This window comes from Pseudopipra pipra, chromosome 19 (genome assembly GCF_036250125.1).
Source record: "Pseudopipra pipra isolate bDixPip1 chromosome 19, bDixPip1.hap1, whole genome shotgun sequence".
Classification (NCBI taxonomy): Eukaryota; Metazoa; Chordata; class Aves; order Passeriformes; family Pipridae; genus Pseudopipra; species Pseudopipra pipra.
In genome coordinates, this window is record NC_087567.1 from 3,426,088 (window position 1) to 3,444,441 (window position 18,354).

The window sequence follows — 18,354 nt, forward strand, 5'->3', positions numbered from 1 at the left end:
TTTAACCCACTTACAGGATTACACAATGTTGCCTGGGTTAAGATAATTTTGCTGCCTTGAATCCTTTTAACAAAGCAGTGGAGATCACTGTAACTGAACCCTTCCCCTTGGGGATTTATCACTCCATCACCTTGTCCAACCTCTATTTTACCAGCACAGCCCTTACACCGTCCCTTTAGAGGGTTCCAAATTAACAGGTACTTCAAGGTTTGATTCAGAGCCTACTGCAGTCAATTAAAGACTCAGGTACACTTCAACAGGGTTTAGATCTGCTCCCTTAAGGACCTCTACTAGTTACAAACCATGTCAATGTTTTAATCAAGAGATCATGCAGTAATGAATTAAAAACCCTGTGTCTTGGCCAACCAGACCACATGGACATGTTTCTGACAGGATCTGTCTTCAATCAGACCAGTGACTGACAACCATGAATTTTGCCAGCAAATAAGCAGTGAAGTTAATTTACATTTCTTGCAGCTCCCTGAGATCTCTCCAAGCTCACTTACCTCGTGCTTCCTGTGCCTCCCCAGCTGGAAATCCCCCCACACTGGGATGTGTCTGCTCACTGCTGACAGCAAAAATGGTGTCAGAAACCACAAAGGACCTGTAACACGGAAAGGAAGGAGAAGGGGGTGAAGGTGCAGGACTGGCCTAATGTGTCACACACACCTTTGGGAAACTGGTCAGCTTTGGCTTTCAGCTTTAGTTCAGATTTTGAGATCCACAAAGCTGCTGCATTCACTGTGTCCTCCAAGTCTCAGCCAGTGGCCCCAGTGCTCAGGCAGAGCTGTTCAATACCAACACAGTGAAAGCAGCCACAGCAGCATTTGCTGTGGTAAAGGTGGGCTTTACCTCTGGTTCTGTCACCTCTTCTCTTGACTTGGCTGTAAATCCCTCCTGGATTCTTTATAATATGAGAGGCAGGGAAAGAATCCCTTGGGTTAAAACAAAGCAGCCCATTCAAGAGAGTTGTTTGCCTTGGGAGGCAAATGCTGACTTTTACAAACAGCAGACATGTCCTGGGGAGTTGGGGTGGCTGCAGCAACATTTCCTAGCTGGATAGCAAAGAGCCAGGTAACCACTGACACTGCCCTGATGCAGGATCTGAGGTTCCTCTCCTTTTCCCTGGGGACTATAAGCCATGATCCTGCCAGAGAAACAAATGATTAACCATAGCAGGGGTGCCTCATTAAGATTTATTACAAACCCTTGTGATAGCTCAGGAAAACTGCTTCCAGGAGTCATCCAATAAAGCAGCATTAACGAGACAGCCCCTCAGATGGAACTGTGCTGTCCAAATCCCTTTACACCAACCTGCAGCCCAGAACTGCTACGACAGCCACAGCAGCTGCCCCACATTAACAGATCTCTGCAACTCTTAGCAAGAATCAGGCACAGAGCCCTCCCAAGCCCCAGCTATAAAGCTGATGAACTGAGAGAATACCACAAAGAGAAAGAGGGAGATCACAGCATCACACCACAGCTGTTTGATTGTGATTTATGCCCCATTCCACCTTGCCTTATCCTAGTGAAGCCTTTCAGGAGTGAAACACTACACATGATGCTTTTGGCCCTGGGTGTGCAGCTCTGCTGCCTCACACAACTGCAACAGGGGCTGCAGACAGTCCTGCCACAAGAATCCAATGCTTGATCCCACCAGGAAAGTGTGTCTGCAACTGCTGGATGCACTGATGGCACCTGCAGGGCCACACAGCTCTGCCCACACACCTGAAGTCTCACCACAGCCTGGAAGAGTTTGCAACACAAATCCCAAGAGCATCCCTGCCCTGGCTGCACTCAGGGCTTCAGCAGCAGACTCCAACACCAAGCAGCTGGGGGAGAGAGAAGGTGATACCTGGCACAGACCTGACAACCACCACTTTGCCAGTTTTCAGAACCAGGTTTTCACTGTTTCCCTTCAAAGTGACATTTTATTTCCTTGTCTAAAAGCCAATTGCGTTTTAAAGAAAAATGGTTGAACATATCAGGCAGAAATAGCCCCAAAAATCAAGCACAATATTGGGGTAAAATGAAACAATTCAGTTGTCCCAATATTTTTATATTTTCCAGGAAAAGCCCTTGTAACACGTAACCAGCTCTCCCCATTGAAGGAGTGTAGACCAACCCTCCACATTGCCATTAAAGTGACTTTTAAAAGGTGCAGAGCCCAGAGCAGCTACTTTCAAAGGTGAAATAACTGTTCTTGTGGTGAGGTCAGTAACACCAGGGAAAGCTGCCCAGTGTGTGAAAAGATCCAGGACACCATTTTTCAGTTTGTTTTTCCCATTGGTGTGTAACGTTATCCAGCTCACACACGGCTGAACTAGAGCATCCCTTCCAGGAAGATATCCAGGTTCCAGGTGAAGTATCCAAGCTAGAATTAATTTCCCTCCTGCCCTGGTCAGCTGCTCCACTGGGTAATTACTGTGTTGCTCCACATTTGTCTTATTTCCAATCTAAGTTCAACATCCATCCACTAGATCTTCTATCTGTTACACATCTCCTGGTGCAGGGAATTACCTGCTGTGACCACATTGCCTCCAAACTTTCTTTTCAGCAAGCCAAACAGCCTGAGCTCTTTGAGCCTGTGTCTCACTCCAGATCTGGCTCATCCCATTACAGCTGAGCTTTCCTCCAACATGTAACCAAGGAGAGAACAAAAGCCATCGTGCCATTTGTAGGGTCATAAACTTGGTGCTTTGCCTGATGAAACTGCCCCAGATGCAAACATCAGCCTGCTAGAAATTTTGGGTGTGAGCAGGAAGGCGTTGGAACAGGCTGCCCAGAGAAGTGGTGGAATGGCTGTCCCTGCAAGTGCTCAAAAAATGTGTAGATGTGGTGCTAAGGGTCATGATTTACTGGTGAATTTGGCAGTGTAGGTTAATAGTTGGGCTCGATGATCTCAGAGGGCTTTTCCAGCCTTAAACATTCAATGAGGGAAAGCTCAGGCTTCAGAATTCCTCCAAGGCTTTCATGAGCAGCCAGTTGCAAACATTTCCTGATGTCAATTATCCATCAGCTCAGGAATATCTGGCAGTCTCCACTGCATTAGGGAACACCACAGTCTGTTCTTTGCCATGGTGCTGTGCAACATCCATGAGAGCTGTGTGTGCTGTTTGTGATGGTTTCACTCAAAATGGCACCTGTCCGTAGGGAAGAGGACAACCCTCCAAACAAATGGCTCATTATTTCAGCACTTGCATGGGAGGGATACAAGGAACGGTTTTCATCAACAAAACTCTCTCTGGGTACCACTGACAGCCAGAGCTTCCAGTCAAGGCATGCTGAGGTGAAAGTCCAAGGAATGCCATTCTTTCTTGGAGCCAATTCCCTCGGTGTCAAATCACCAGCCAAAGAAAACACATTAAAATCAATGCCCTTAAAAATGACAAGCTCAAAAAAACCCACACTCTGCAAACAGAGGTGGTCAATCCAGAGCTGTTCGGGAGGCCACCTCCAGCTGCCAGGCTCCCTGTCACAATATTCACCCACAGTTTTTCCCAGTGAAATATGGATCCCCTCACTGGAGCCAGCAGGGCTGCTGCCCCTTTGCTCAGGCAGCACTGCAGGAGAGTGGACCAGGCTGAGCCTCACCGTGTTTGTTCAGTGCAGAGAAAGGCAAATCTACCCCTTGACTCCCACAGTCACTCTGCAGAAAGCTCATCCCGACCCGGAGGAGCCTCAGTGTTCCCCCACGGGCTGTGCTGGTGGTCTCCCAAACCAGGCTTTACTGTCTCAGCTCTAATCATGAAGCCCAAGGAAGCAAATAAACAGGAAGCCAAATGATTCTGTAAGTGAATGTAGGGCTTGTGATAACAAAGACAAGCACTGCAGCCAGGCAAGGCATGGGAGAACTGCACTTTCTCATCTAGTTTGACCAAGGAAACCCAGCAGGAACCTGCTGGATCAGCCCTGATGCCATGCACAGTCAGAGCAGTGAGTGCCATCCTCTGCAGAGCTCCAGTGATCCCCCAGGACCCCCTCCCGCTCTGGCAACACCCCTGCAATCCCCTGGGACAGCAGCACTGATCCTGCCTGAGCCCTCACTGAGCCACCAGAGCTAAGGGTTACCACTCAAAATATGGTCAGACTCCTGAGACATGACCCTCGCACCTCAGGCTCCCTGTATCCATCCCCTCAACCCAAACCACCTCCCTCCTGACCTACAGCAACCTTCCAGCCAAGTCCTGACCCTCACGTGTGACATGTGCAGGCTGCAAACTGCAGTGAGCCAGGACCAGACAGGACAGGAGCAGCAGGGATAATCACTGCTTTAACTGGAGACACAGGCTGGACACTGAAAGGAGCTGTTAAGGGTAATGGTGGGTTGTCCACCACAGGGTCTCTTCAGGCCGAGAATGGAAGAGATGTCTCAGCCAGAAATTAGTGGGCTCAGTGCTGAGGTTAATGGACAGAACTTTACAGTCTGCTATTCAGCAGGTCAGGCTGGATGAGGCTTTAGATGCTTCCAGCACTCACATGTCCATGTCTCTGAACAAATGGATGAGGGAATAATAAAGAGTCTCTCCCAGGCCACTCCACTCGTAATTTCAATTATGGGGAAGTTGAGGCAAGCTGATAAAACAGCAGGACTTTTCTCCAGAGCTTGGCAGCGAGGGAAGCCAGCACTGATCTCTATATTCAACACCCTGTACAACATCCCAGCACTTTCTGGAATGCATCCATGTCACTGCAAAGATCAAAACAGTCCACCAAGCACACCCTCACTTGGGAGCAGGGGCTTGAGCCCAGGCTGTCCTCAGATGATCCTCAGAGGTCCCAGCATGGCCAAAGGAACTCTGGCAGTGGAGAGAGGTTGTGTTGGTGTGAGCAAATACCTGCTCCTTGAGCCAACACAGCCCTCAGGGGCCATGCTCTGGGCAGGCAGCAGCAGCTCCATCTGCTCACCCTGAGCTCCTGCAGCAAGAGCTGAGGCTGCAGCTGGTGCCTGGTGAAGAGTCAACATCCCACCCCATCGTCTGGGCACCAAGAGCTCCTGTTTCAGCAACACTGCTCTGATGCCTGTGAAGTAATTACCAAGAGCTCTTCCCACTGTCCTCTAATGGAAGATGGCCTCATTAATTACATTACACTGAGTCAGCTTAGTGTGCTCAGAGATAATCAAAACACTCTTAGTCCTTCTTCCAAAAGAAGCAGTAAACTCGTGTCTTACAGACACTTATACACAGGTCTCTCTGTAAAAATACAGCACCTGAGGTTTAAATATTTTCCACCATGCTTTAGACTACCTGAATCTCTAAATATTTCCTAAGAGAATCAGTCCACCCACTCCTGAACTGCCAGCACCAGCCAAAACACACTGTGGTATTTTAGGCATCCAGCAAAATGGACATTGTTAAGGGGATGGAAGGACCCTGGGAGGCTTTAATGAAGCTTTGGTATTGACACACACCTGCAGCACCTTAAAAGCATCAAAAGCCCTTAAGAGAATGACCATATTTCACAGCCTGACCTCTCCTGCCTCCAGCCAAGGTCGCTGTATGATCCTCGCCCCGTGGAGGAACCTCCTCTGCTGGCTCATCAACTTCCTCCAAATGAGTGTGGTTGTTAATATCGACTAATCTACATATTGCTCGTGATGTTAATGCCTTTCCCTTCTGAGCCCCACAGTCTCACTCTGTACACAACCCATCTACACCCTCACTGTGCAAGTGAGCCTGTTTAAACACTGCACAGAATAGGCTGAGCTTAACATCCCACATCTCCAGGCCCAGGTTCGTCTCCTCTAACCTTAAATACACGAAATAACATCATTTAGGACATTTATCCCTATGGTTATTAGAGAAAAGCAAAAGGGATCAATTACCTTGAAGAGGCATCATTTTCTTTGCTGAATTTTGGGAGCCGACAGTAACTAGGAATGGGAACCATCCCATGGTAAGGAAGAGACCATAATTTCTTTAAGGAAGGAAAATGGGCATAATTGGGAAAAGAAAAAATGTTTCTACTTAGCATTCTGAAGGTGTTTTGAAATGTTTAAATTTTGCCTTCCTAAGTGCATTTTTTTTCAGAGAAATCGTCAGCATTTAATTTTTAAGGAGAGATTTAAATGGTTTCAGAGCTTGCAGCTGAAGCAAAATGAATCAAACTAAACTTCTAGGGTCTCCTATTTATTCTTCTGAGTAATCCTCCTCTTAGTGTTATCAGAAAGAAATTAAGAAACATTTTTTTAGCCTAACAACCAAAAGTAAAAAATCAATTATTCAGGGTTGTAGTTCTGAGTTGTTTTGAAAAATCTACCTTTTTGATATGCTTGAGATCATTTAAAGATATTAAGAAAAATGGCCACGTGCACCAAATTAAAGAGAGCATCAAAATATCAGATGCAAAATAAAGGCTCTAAAACAAATCTCCATAAACATCAGGGAAAACATTTGACAATTATTTATATTTCAAATAAAACAGGTGATTTTTTCAATTAAAATGGAGATGCAATCTTTCTTAAAAGTAATGAAAATGCAAATACTCAGTACTGGATAAATTAGGCTGGGAAACAGCATATAAACAGAAAATAGGTCATGTTGCACTGAGCAAAAGAGGGAGGGAAAAGTGGAAAATTGAAGGCAAAAGGCAAATTGAATTCAAGTTCTTATTTCTCAACAGCATCCTTTAACAAAACCCACCCTTTGAGTTTTCTCTCCAAACACTGAATCAACAAGGAAAAGGGCACTGGGATCTGACCTCCCTTTAATAATACACTGGTAGTTTGTCCTTCGGAGGGAAAAACATTCTGTAAGAGCAAAGACAAATAATCCCAACCACATTAATAAATTTCTTAGCTGATAGAGCTGAAAAAGGAAGTCTCACAAATCAGGAAAGACCCACTGTTTTTGTTTTAGTACCTTTTCTTTTAACACCTTTTCTTAAAAAGAAAAAAAGAAAATAAAAAAGCATAAAATAATATTTGGAATACCATGGGAGCTGAGTCCCACTGGGCAGATGGAGAATGGAGCACTATAAAGGCAGAGGGAAGAAAACCCTCTCTCCTCCTTTAGTTCTTGTTTTCACCCATCTCAGAGGTCACTGGTTTATTTAATTTACCAAGTGGCCTCTCCCAGGGCTGGAGGCTCATCCTGCTCTCGGTTATCCCACAGGAGAAGAGCTGCAGTGACATTCCATGGTGGTGAAACCACAGGAGGTTGGTCCAAGTGCTGGGTTTCTGGCAGGATGGGACCAAGTTAAATTATGTCATCAAGGTTTTAGGTAATATTTTCGGAGGAGCAAAAATATCAGCGAGGGAAAAGTACAGGGCACCACTGTCAGATATGTCAGACAGCCCTGATGAAGGGGTCAGTCCTTGGAGCCCCCAGCCACACACTATTCCTCCATGTGAACAGGGTACCCCATTGCTCTGCACCCTGCATGAGCTCTCCAGAAACTCTGAAAGAGGCAACAGTCCAGACTTCCCACTACAACACTAAAAATTCCCACTACAAATGAGGAGCTGGACTGTCCTTCATCAGCAGAGTCACTCCTCGGAGAGGGCTTCTGCCCCAGTGAAGTCCATCCTGAAATATGCCCAAAGCAAGAGCAAGAGGAGAATCAAACCCTCCAAGTTCAAGGGAAAAGATTTAACCCCTGACCCAGGCACAAAACTCCAAGGGACAAAGTTCCACCCTGGCCCCAGGAGAGCTGATCTGGCCCTGAGGTGGAGGCTGAAGCACCTCTGTCTTGACACCCCCTCTTCCCTAACCTCATTCATCTTGTACCCTTGCTGTTTGTGTTTTAAAAACAAAAGATCCCCAAACAACCACAATGCAGAAATGAATTCTTACTATGATTCTTGCCATGATTACTGTGTAAATAACACTCTAATAAAATGACTGATACAAATCTCCTTTAACGCCTCATTCACCAGATTTCTGCCCTTGCCTTGCAGACCTCAGCATCAGCAGTGTAGTCTTTCGTCTTCTACCCATCAATTGATACTTAAATAATGCATAAAACTGTCTTATTAAATGCATGTTGAATATTTATTTGGAAGCTCATCACAAGTTGAAAGATAACCTTCATTTTCAATTCCCTTTGGGATAATCAGCTAATTGGGTATCAGCTGAAGCTCAGCCTCTTCAGTCTGCTGCCAGGCAATGTTGGAGCCCCTTCTAACAATGCCTCAGCATCCCCCAAGGGGCTCAGACCCTCGTGCTGCTTCGTCCAACCCACAGGATGGACATAAAATGAAAAATAATACACGTGGTAATTGTCACCCATTTCCTCAGTATTGTCTGTGCTGTTGGATTTGGGTCAGACACAGTCAGGACAGAGCCAACGATTTCCTCGAGACAACTGGTTAAACCAAGTCCTTAAACCAACTCCAGAGCTCTGTGGGACCTCCTGGCAGAAGCACAGCAAGGTCTCGGGCTTGCTTGTTCCTAACATATTTTGCATTAGAGGATCTGGCCATAGATTCAGTTCTCAGAATTACAGGGGCTGTGACACGTCCTGGACTGTGTCTGATCCGACTGGCGGAGCCGTTTCCTGTTCATCCCCATCAGGTATTTGTTAAGGAAGTCAGGTCAGTAATCATGGAGCAAAGGCAGAAACCAACGTTGTTTTCTGCAGAAGAACCCTCTCTCCTCTCTGCAGAGCACACTGGCTCAGGTTTGGAGGGCTGCTCCAGACCCCCCCCGGGCTCACCGCTGGAAGGTGGTTGGTAAATTATCATTTATTCTGTGCCGCTATTCTGGGTTTTTTTATGTGCAAAGAAACATGACTGTATCAATGAATGAGGGTGAGGGAGGTGTACTGTATCAACCTGGTAAAAAAATATGCAGGACTGGCGAGCCCAGACACAGCTCATTTCTGAGAGCTACACTAAAGCCCACTGATGCACAGGAGCCACCAAACCCTCCCGCAGAAGGGCAGCTGCCAGTCTCTGACATGTTCTGCAGTACAAGACCTGACAAATCAGCACATGGAAGAAATTTCCCCCTGCCCACAGCTCCTCGGGTCTTTGGCAGCTGCTGCAAATCGCTGCAGAGGGAGCAAACAGGAGCTCTTGTGTGTAATACCATCTTCCAGGCTTGTCAAATTCGCTTTACGAGGAAATTCAGTCAAACAGCGCTCGGACGGCAAACGCCCACTAATTTTCATACACTCAATTATTGCAAGCTAATGTTGTTTCCCTCCTTCTCCCACTGCTGTTCACACTGAGGAGTGTTTCACCAGCACATGGCAAGGCATCCCACAGGACACAGGAGCCCTGCTGCTTAGCATGAACCGCTCCTACCTGTGCACTCAGGAAAAGTTTTAAATCACGTCCCTTTTCTCCCTGAACACCTGCATTGGTTTCAGCTGGATACTTCTTACCTGGGATCAGCAAGGAAATGCAGAAAGAGCTCCAGAACTTCCTAATAGGCTCAGATTTTCACCAGCTCTGGGTTTTCCCAGTAATGTGAAAATCCCAGTGCATGTTCCCCAGACTTACCAAGTCCTAAAGCCCAGTGTGGCTTTTCTAAGAACCAAAAGTAAATTGACAAATTGGTTTGTGATTTTAAACTATTTGACAACCAAGTCCTGTAAAAAAGATCTAATCTGTGGCATTTTTGTCCAAATTAAGTCTGATAATGACAAATGAGAGGCTTTAAGCACCTCTGGAATGAGACATGAGCAGCCAAGGACTCAGCCTGCCCCAAAACCAAACCTCACAGCACAAGGTGTGGAGGAGAAAATCGACACACAGAGGAACTGACCGTGGACACAGCCAGGAAGGAAAAGGGAGACACAAAACAGAGAAAAATAGACACTTTCAGGGCTTTCTTTTTGCTTCAGGCAGGTACTTCATGAGGTGAGGACCCACACTGAGGGCTGCTCTCTGCCTGCAGGGCACTGGGCCCCTTCATTGCCCTGGTGGCATCTACACGTAGGCAAAAGAGTCTGGCCCTGGTGAACAAGAGAAGATCCTTTCAGATCTCAGCAGGTAACTTCTACCCCACTCTCCACATTTCCTTTCCCAGCAGGATTCCCCATTCCAAATTAAAAGGCAGTTTCTTTTGCCAGCCCACACGTGCCCAGCAGAGATGGGGGTGCCCAGTGATGAGGGGATGGGTCTGAGTGTGTGTGTGGCTGTTGGGATCCAAACCAGTGACTCACATGGAGGGAGAGGAGCTGCCTCACTCCACACAGCTTCACTTCCCTGCTCCCAGCCACAGGGACACAGGAACCCAGCGTGAGGGATAAAATGTGCCACGGAGCTCAAAGTCCCTTTTTGCCTCTCCACTGGGATGAATAAAGGTTCTCACTGGAACTTTAAATATTTTCACAATCAATCATCTGTATATTAACATCTGACATGTGTGGGCAACAGACCAACTATGTTTTTTCTCAGGAAGCTGGGCTGTCTCCCATGAAAAAGCGATGGAGAAACACATCTCCAAAGTGCATCCAGTACCTGAGTCAGGCTCCTCCATCACCTTAATCAGGTCTCTCACCTCATCCACCACTGGGATCCAGCACAGGTTCTCTTGGGATTCAGGATTCTTGGGACTCAGACTGGAAATGCTGCATGCAAAGAAGTCTTCAGTTTCCAGATGTTTCAAATTTTCTGTATAACTGGAAAAAATAAAAGGACTCTTTAACACTGAAACCATTTGGTGATGTTGGATGTGGAGTTTGGGGGAGGTGGGTAGCCAAACTAAAATGAGTGGTGGATCTTCCACTGGTGTTTTACACATGCAGAGAGAGAATTTAAAAATGTGGCAACTGTCACTATTTAATTTCTCTAGTTAATTTTGCATGGAACTTAAGTTTTTATTCCCTCCTTCTTTTCTCTTTCGTTTTGGTTATTTGAGTCTTCTCCATCTCCCCCTTCCTTCTTGAATAAAGGAGGGAAAATGAGAAAGTAAAACCTCAGCCTTTCCCATGCTTTGACTTTTTCTGAACTGCTCTGATGAGCCATTTCTCCAAGCAGGCCCCAGGTAGCCTCTGACATGTTTTAAAAATGCGATGCCTGTAGTAAGGTTCCTAATTCCATACTTCCAGCACCAAAAGCATGAGCTGGTTTTAAATAAAGCTGAGCCTGCAGCAACTCCCAATAAATTTCACACCCCTGCAAAAGTCCTGTTGTCGGGAACTGTTTTATCCTTCCATTTGCAGGTTGCCTTCATTATTCCCTTCCCCTGGGTCACGGAAAGGCTGCTGGTGACATCTCCCATTTACCAGGTGCAGCAATATAAACCCAGAGTAACTCCACTAAACTTAATGTGCTTAATGTAGATACTCTGGATTTGCTTTGCTGCAAATGAGATCAGAATTTGTCCCAGCCACAGGAGCCAGGAGGAGGTCAAATGCTTTCCATACATTACCTCCTCCTCAGCACACTAATGCTGTGCAATTTTCAAATGCTTTTCCCCAGACACAGCAGTTCCAGGAACGGCACTAAAAGCACTGAGAGGATACAAGGCAGACCTCACACCAGAGCAGCCTGGCTGCAGCAAACCTTATCTTGGTGAGGGGAGAGAGGAAAAGACACAGCAGCATCCAAAAGATTTCAGCAAACCCACCCTTGCTGATGCCACCATCATAGAATCACAGGATGGTTTGTGTTGGAAGGGATCTCAAAGATAATTTAGTTCTACCCACCCAATATGGGCAGGGACACCTTCCACTAGACCAGGCTGCTTCAAGTCCATCCAATCTGACCTTGAATATTCCCAGGGATGGGGCATCCACCATCAGTCTGGGATATCCTGCTTACTGACCACTTTAATACCTTTCCCCACTCCCAGAAAAATCAGTGCTGGCCACTCCAGCAGTGAGAAGCCACGTTGACCATGAGCACCTTCCTCCACCATGGGAGCGTGCTGAAAGGTCAGCAATGGCACACACTCCAGTGGGACACAATCCCCCCCTTCCCAGGATGCTGCCCCCCCAAGGCAGAGGGACACAGCCCTCTCAGAGCCTTCAGCCACAACTGCTGCTCTGGCTTCTGCTCTGCTTAACGTGGACAAACGTCTCTCCTGATTTTCGGCTCAGCCGTGTCCTGCCATCTGTTCCTGGTTTTCCTGAGGTTACCTGTGCCGCTCCAGCCTCTGGAGCACATGTGGTTTTAAGCGGGATGTTAATCAGAAACATTTAGTGCGTCAAACCTATGATTAATGCACAGAGTTTCCACTGAAACGAAGCAGAGTCCTGCGGATCCGCTCCCCGTCCCTACGTCAAGACTTTGGTGGGGTCTTTGCTTCTGCAAAGCAAAACAAGGTCAGAGGCTTGGTCAGTGCACTGCAGCCTATTTGTATTGGAGGCAGTGAGGGCTATTGCTCCATCTTCAAATTCTGGCCTGAAAACTGTAAGCTACATTAAAAATAAGGTGAAAAATGTCCCAGCACTCCTCTGCTTTGCTTTCTTATTAACAAACAGAGCTGCGAGGCGTGATTATGGCTGCTCATCATTCCCATTGTAATTATGAGGTATTATTTGTAATACCATTTCAATTTGCCTCTCAGTAATCCACTGAAGAAAATCTGATTTCAGTTCACTTCATTGTTTTGATTTTGGTGTCAGAATATAACAGAATTGCTTTGTTTTGACCAGTGGAACAGACCCACTTTTCACGGGGAAAAAGGATTGCAATGACTGCAAAAAAGAGCAAGAAACAATGAAGGATTTCGGAATTCATCAGACCCAATATTAATTACACGGTTTACTTTTCAAAAAAAAATAAGCACAGACTGTTTAGCAGATGAAAGCTGCCTCTCACCTCTGCTATTCCGAACCTCCAGGACTCCACCAAAATGTGCAAGAAGTTTCTCCAGGTCAATTTTGGGACAGCTTTGCTCTGGCAGTGAATTGCAGAGCTCCAGATCTCAGAGGTCCAAACCAAATACGTTTTGAATTTTACCATATCTCTGCCTTATTACAATCCTGATAAAGAGTCCCAAGATACTACTGTCAGTGAACTATGGAGTGTTTCCCGGGATAAACATCCAACAGCATAAACATCCAATAGCACATCCTTTACCCAGACTATTCACCTCTTACCACTGAACGCTTGACAAGATTCTGATATGGTATCTAAAAAAAAATACTGTGTGACCATGAAATGAAAGGCAATCATATCTACATTTACACAGGGCAGCGACTTAAATTCTGGCCTGTTCTGATCATAAATTTTCTTAATATTAGTTAAAACTTGTTATTTTGATGTGATGTAATAGCCAATGAATATCTGCAATACAGTATCAAGTTTTAAAGCTGCTGAATGTTTCTCAGCCTCGTTTGTTTACACAGCTTTGCCAAACTTTAATGATTTGAGATGAGATTTTACAGGTGAACAATCTGCCTCCAGCAATATTTTCTCTTTAATTTATATCTGAAATGACCTGCCCCTTCTGGGATGAGGAGAGAAGCAAAAATAACATTCTTTAGCTAAGTTAAACAGTTCAAGCAACTTTTTCCTTAAAAATTCCTCCCTGCCTTTCCCACTTTGGAGCAGGCATTTTATTGGGGATGTCCTTGTGGTTGTCCTTGAAAAAACTTGGGCAATTCATGGGCTTTTGTAAAATCAGAGTTTGCATAAGCTCAGAAAAACCTACACTTGCAGAAACCTCGACCCATCCGGGGCGTGTTCCAGCCTGGAGCACAGGGATGGAGTTGGCCTGTTCCCAACTGCAACTGCTGCAGTCCAGACCAGGTCAGGGGGCTGGGGAGGGTGGATGGGTTCTCCTGTTATGAGTCATTCTGTCTTAACTCACTGTTATGTCTCAAGCATAAAAATAATCTTTGTCCCCTGCTAAAACACAAAGGTTTTGGTGGATCAGTCCTACCCTGAAGGGCACCAAGATCAGGCAAGGGCAAAGTCAGTGCTGCATGTCCCCACTTGGACACGTGGAGGGAAGGCCCTCATGAATAAACCCATATCAAACAGCTCATCCTAGGTGATGCTAATGAGAAAACCCAGGCCATGGTCTCCACTGACCTGGAACAAGGGCCCACAGCGTGGAGCCTCCAGGCTCAGCAGCCAGAAGCACCCAGGCACAGCATGGCCAGGGCCAGCTCTGCAGAACCGAGCTGGGATGTCCCTGCTCTGAGTGACCCACCCCAATCCCTCGGAGGGGGATCAACAGCTTCAAGCCAGGCAAGGCCAAGCACTTCCCCAAAGTCAGCCCCACTGACTGCAGCGGGAGTTTGGCACCGAAGAAGTCAGAGCTCTGGCTCAGAGACGCGGCTCAGCCCAGCCAAAAAGAACAGGCTGACCCATTAAACCTTCAGCAAACAGCCCTGCAAGAGCCTTTCTGTTCCCTGAACCTTCGGCAACCTTGAGCAAGCATTCGATTCAGGCTGGATTCTGGAAGCTGGCAAAATTGTGGGGCCTCTTTTCTGCTTTGAGCTGGCTTGTTCCTCTGACTGTGACACACTTTAAAGGACTTCTCGTGGTATCCAAGACTGTGGCCACTAAAAATAAAGCAGGCAAGAGGAGCTGATGGACTGCAAACACAAGCTGTTTCCAAGTTGCCAGCAAAGGCACTGAAGCATTTTTCTTTTCTTCCTTTGCCTTCCTTCTGCTTTTTCCTTCCCCAATTCCCTCTCTTCTCAACCCAAATCCCTTAATCTCAGTGCTGATAATTGTAATCACTTTAATACCTCGCCATCCGAGCAGCTCAGAAATGTCCATCTCAGGCCAGTCCCTCTCGTGGTGAGGAGGAAGGAATATGAAAAGCACAGGGACTCCTCCAGAATTTTAATTTAAAGCAAATACCGAGTCAAGTCCGGATTAATCACATTTCCACTGAAGGTTGGCTTCTGTTGGGGGTTTCTGGATCCACGTTGCTCTTTAATCAAAGAAGGAAAATTATGATGGGGGGTGACAGTTGGAAAAGCTGATGGGAGATGGGCTGGATTTTCTCCAGGCTCTACTGTTCTGACCCACGACCAGAATTGTGGTTAACAAATCAGAGAGATGGTTCCCTCCTTCAGCTGCTGGTCTTTGGCAAAACATCCAAGGATCATGGGTGGTCAGCACAGCAATGTGCTGCACTGCAGGTGCCTCTTCCAAGGAGAAATGGCACAGAAAAAGGCAGGCTGAGAGGGGACAGTGAGAGCAGGGGCTGTGGAGTGTGAAGAAACCTATTTCACAAGCAGCAGAGTGATGAGGGGCCTTGGGGAGAGCTGATAAGCTCGTTAATGCTTGAAATGGGCCAAAACTCTGAAGTCTTCACAGGGCAAGTCAGGATGGGAATTAGAAAGCAGTGATTGCAATCTGAATTTGCACTTCTCTACACCTCAGGTACACAGGACGTTGGCTTTCCAGTCATGTACCCAATTAGAGATTGTAATTTTTAATTAACTTCCTTCGCAGCTCTTGAAGGACCACAAATTTCTCTAACAAGACAACCCACTTATTACACAGCCCAGGGTGCTTTCAACACTGCAAATGTGCAGGGCTGGCTCCCTTTGCTTGTCTCCACAGTGGTGGCTCTTAGTCCACCAAATGTTCAACAGGTGAGAGAGATTTGACATTGAGAAATGTCAGACCCACAAGGGAATCTGGTCGATGATTTTCCAACTTTCAGACATTAGCTGACTTGCTTTCTAATTTATTTCACACAGAGTTTTCTTCACTGAGTTCTTTGCTCACTCATACCAGGTTTTAGGGGGGAAAAAAATGTAATTTTTCTTTAACCATCAATAAAACATTTGTAAGATATGTTTTATCAATAAAACAAGGTTTTATTTAGTGTATAAATGCAGGAAAGCAGGCACCAGTGATGCCCCACAGTATCCAAGCCCAGAAGTGGGTGCCATACACAGAGCACACTTGCCTCCCCCCACAGCCACTTCTGCACATCTACTGCCAGCAGCAGTGGGGACCTCAAGCCTTCAGCTACTGGACACGTGAAAGCAAGAAGCAGCCTGAGTACAAACAATGCTCTAAGCTGAAAATCCAAAGCCTAAGAAAATCTCCAACCCAGGATGAGAATGAGGTGACCCACTCCAAGAACAAGGTGACCTGTTTTTTTCCCCCATTTCTGATGGTTCTGATCCTCTGAGTCCCCCATGCAGCCACACTGTGAAATCCATTTGAAACATCAGAGAGAGTTTGTGCATCAAACTAAAATGAATTCTTCTCCCCACCCAGCCCCCTCCCAGGCCAACAAAAGGCTCCTGCTTTCTCTGCTACACCATTTCAGTGCCCTTTGGCTCGGCAGCTCACGTTCTTCATGGAAATCAAGCATGCATTTGATTCCCTTGGAAAACCCAAATTGAGAGGCTCGGGTTTATTTTATTCTATTTTCTTGCGCCCAAATAGAAAAATACGTTTATGCACATAAATAAAAAAATAATAACCTGCCATTTAAATCCTGTTCAGGCAATTAGCTCCGTGCCTGGCTCTGAGCTAATGTGATCGTCTTTCTTTGTTTGCTCCTATTTATACTGCTCTTTAAAGTTCATTAAAATCACTGCTGCTATCTCACACAGAACAACTGTTCAAAACATCAGTGTCACGCAGTCGAGAAATTTATGCTTTGAAGTTCCCTCCTTTATTCATTTTTATCAGGCTTTTATTTTCTCCTTTTCTTTTTTTTTCTCCTTTTCTTTTTTTCCTCTCTTTTTCTATTTTTTCCTTTTTTTCCCTTAATGACTAAACCAGTTTTATGCTCTTCACAGTTATTCCAAAATCTGTTCCTCCTGACACGGGGCTGATACATCATTCCTCGCTCATAACCCTTTTTCTCATTTTCATCATTTCTCTCCTCACTTGCTTTGGCTCTCTGCTAAGTCCATCACAGCTTTGTTTTTATATCCTCGTCGCTGTATTTTATAGCCCAGTAAAACCTAGAAAGCTGCCTCAGAAAACACACATGCCAGCCCTTTGATGTTTGTGTTTGTGTGGCAGTTTGCTGGAACGTGTCACGGAGACAAAGCCGGGGCCAGCACTGCCAGACACGGGGATGTGGGCACTGGAGCGAGGGCAGGGGTGGGCAAAGGGGAACAGGAGAGCAGGCAAATGCTTTCCTTTCCAACCCCACCCAAGATAAATCATCTTTTTGTCCCAATCCCCCCCACCACAGTGATTTGCTGCTGTTTTTCCAGTACAAAAAGCTCCATGGGATAGGAGAGATGGCTTCCCTGTGGGATCAGCACTGTGGAAAGGCTCCTTGCCCTTGCTGGGAGCTCCTTGGTCACCTGCCCAGTGCCCAAAAGCAAAAGGCAGCATGTCCAGACAGGGAGAATTGCTCAGTGATGACAGACAGGCAGAGCAGAGCCTTGGCAAAGGCACAGTCAGGCCCAGGAGCAGGTGGAGGATGCTTGTAAAGATAATGGGGATTTGGCTGGGAGCTGGCTGGAGAAGGGCAAAAGGCCAGCTTCCCTCTCCTGTATCCTAAGGATTGTGCTTGGCAGCTCTGCAGCAAAACACCTTTCCTGTCCAGGAGGTCCTGCCCCTGCCACCACACCTGCAGGACGTGGGACAGGTTCTCCAATGGCACCTACACATCTCCACTGTGGCCAAGGAGAATATGTTCAGCTGCCATAAATCCATCCTGATGGAGACTGCAGGAGCCCAGCCCGATCCCAAACCTTGCCTTGGCTTGGAGCAGGGTCCCCCTGTGTCACATCTGGGACAGGAGCTGCTGCCCCAAAAGGTTCTGTGCCTAATCAGGCAACTCAGAGAGGACAGGCAGGAATAGCACTGCAGAAGAGTGCCTGATCTATGGTCCAAAAATAGACCCATTTTAATGAACATTAAAAAGAGGATTATTTTCAGACTGGTGCTGTACCTGCCAGGTAACACTGCCTCTGCTGGAGACCTGCACAAAGCCCAGTTCACAGAGGGGAAATGTGGATTGAACCTGGATGTGTCCATCAAGCCCAGATCTCCAACTATGGTCTGCTTTAACCAGCAGCCTGCTCTCTTCTGCTGGTCTTCAACAGGGTTTGGAGACTTATAAAGACAAAATAACCTGTATGATTATTCAGGAACACATTTGTAGATCATTCTAGGTGCCCACACTCAATTTTTGTTTTGAATAAAACAGTTAAAAATACCATTCGAGCTGAATGCAGGGTATATCCCTGAGTAATTTTTGTACCTATGCCCTTTAGAAAGTGATATTTCCCTCTTACCCAGAAGAACTGGACAAATTCTGTGCTGAGAATGAGCAGAAGATCCCTGTCGGGAGCCAGAGTCGGTTTTCAGCCTGCAGCAATTAGCGAGTGCTGTAGACCATCACTTCATATGATACAAAGAGCACTGCCAAATCTCAGGATTATATCTGGAGCTTTACTCTCAAGTCCCCTGTGTCTGGCAACATGTGATTTTAAGAAAAATCTCGGCTTTAATTTTTTTTTAAAGTGCTCTTCGAAATTTTACGGCTGCAGAGAAAAACTCGGAAA

General features: G+C 46.3%; 1 protein-coding gene and 1 long non-coding RNA gene across 6 annotated transcripts in view; both read right to left on the bottom strand.

The window, feature by feature from the left end:
- TBCD (tubulin folding cofactor D) overlaps window positions 1-18,354 on the bottom strand; it is a 579,906-nt gene that overhangs the window by 58,213 nt on the left and 503,339 nt on the right. The window lies entirely within an intron of this gene.
- Window positions 1-18,354, bottom strand: part of LOC135424471 (uncharacterized) — a 69,359-nt gene that overhangs the window by 32,083 nt on the left and 18,922 nt on the right. The window contains exon 7 of the long non-coding RNA XR_010435238.1: window positions 10,452-10,572. This is a non-coding gene — a long non-coding RNA (uncharacterized LOC135424471). The remainder of the gene's footprint in view (window positions 1-10,451; window positions 10,573-18,354) is intronic.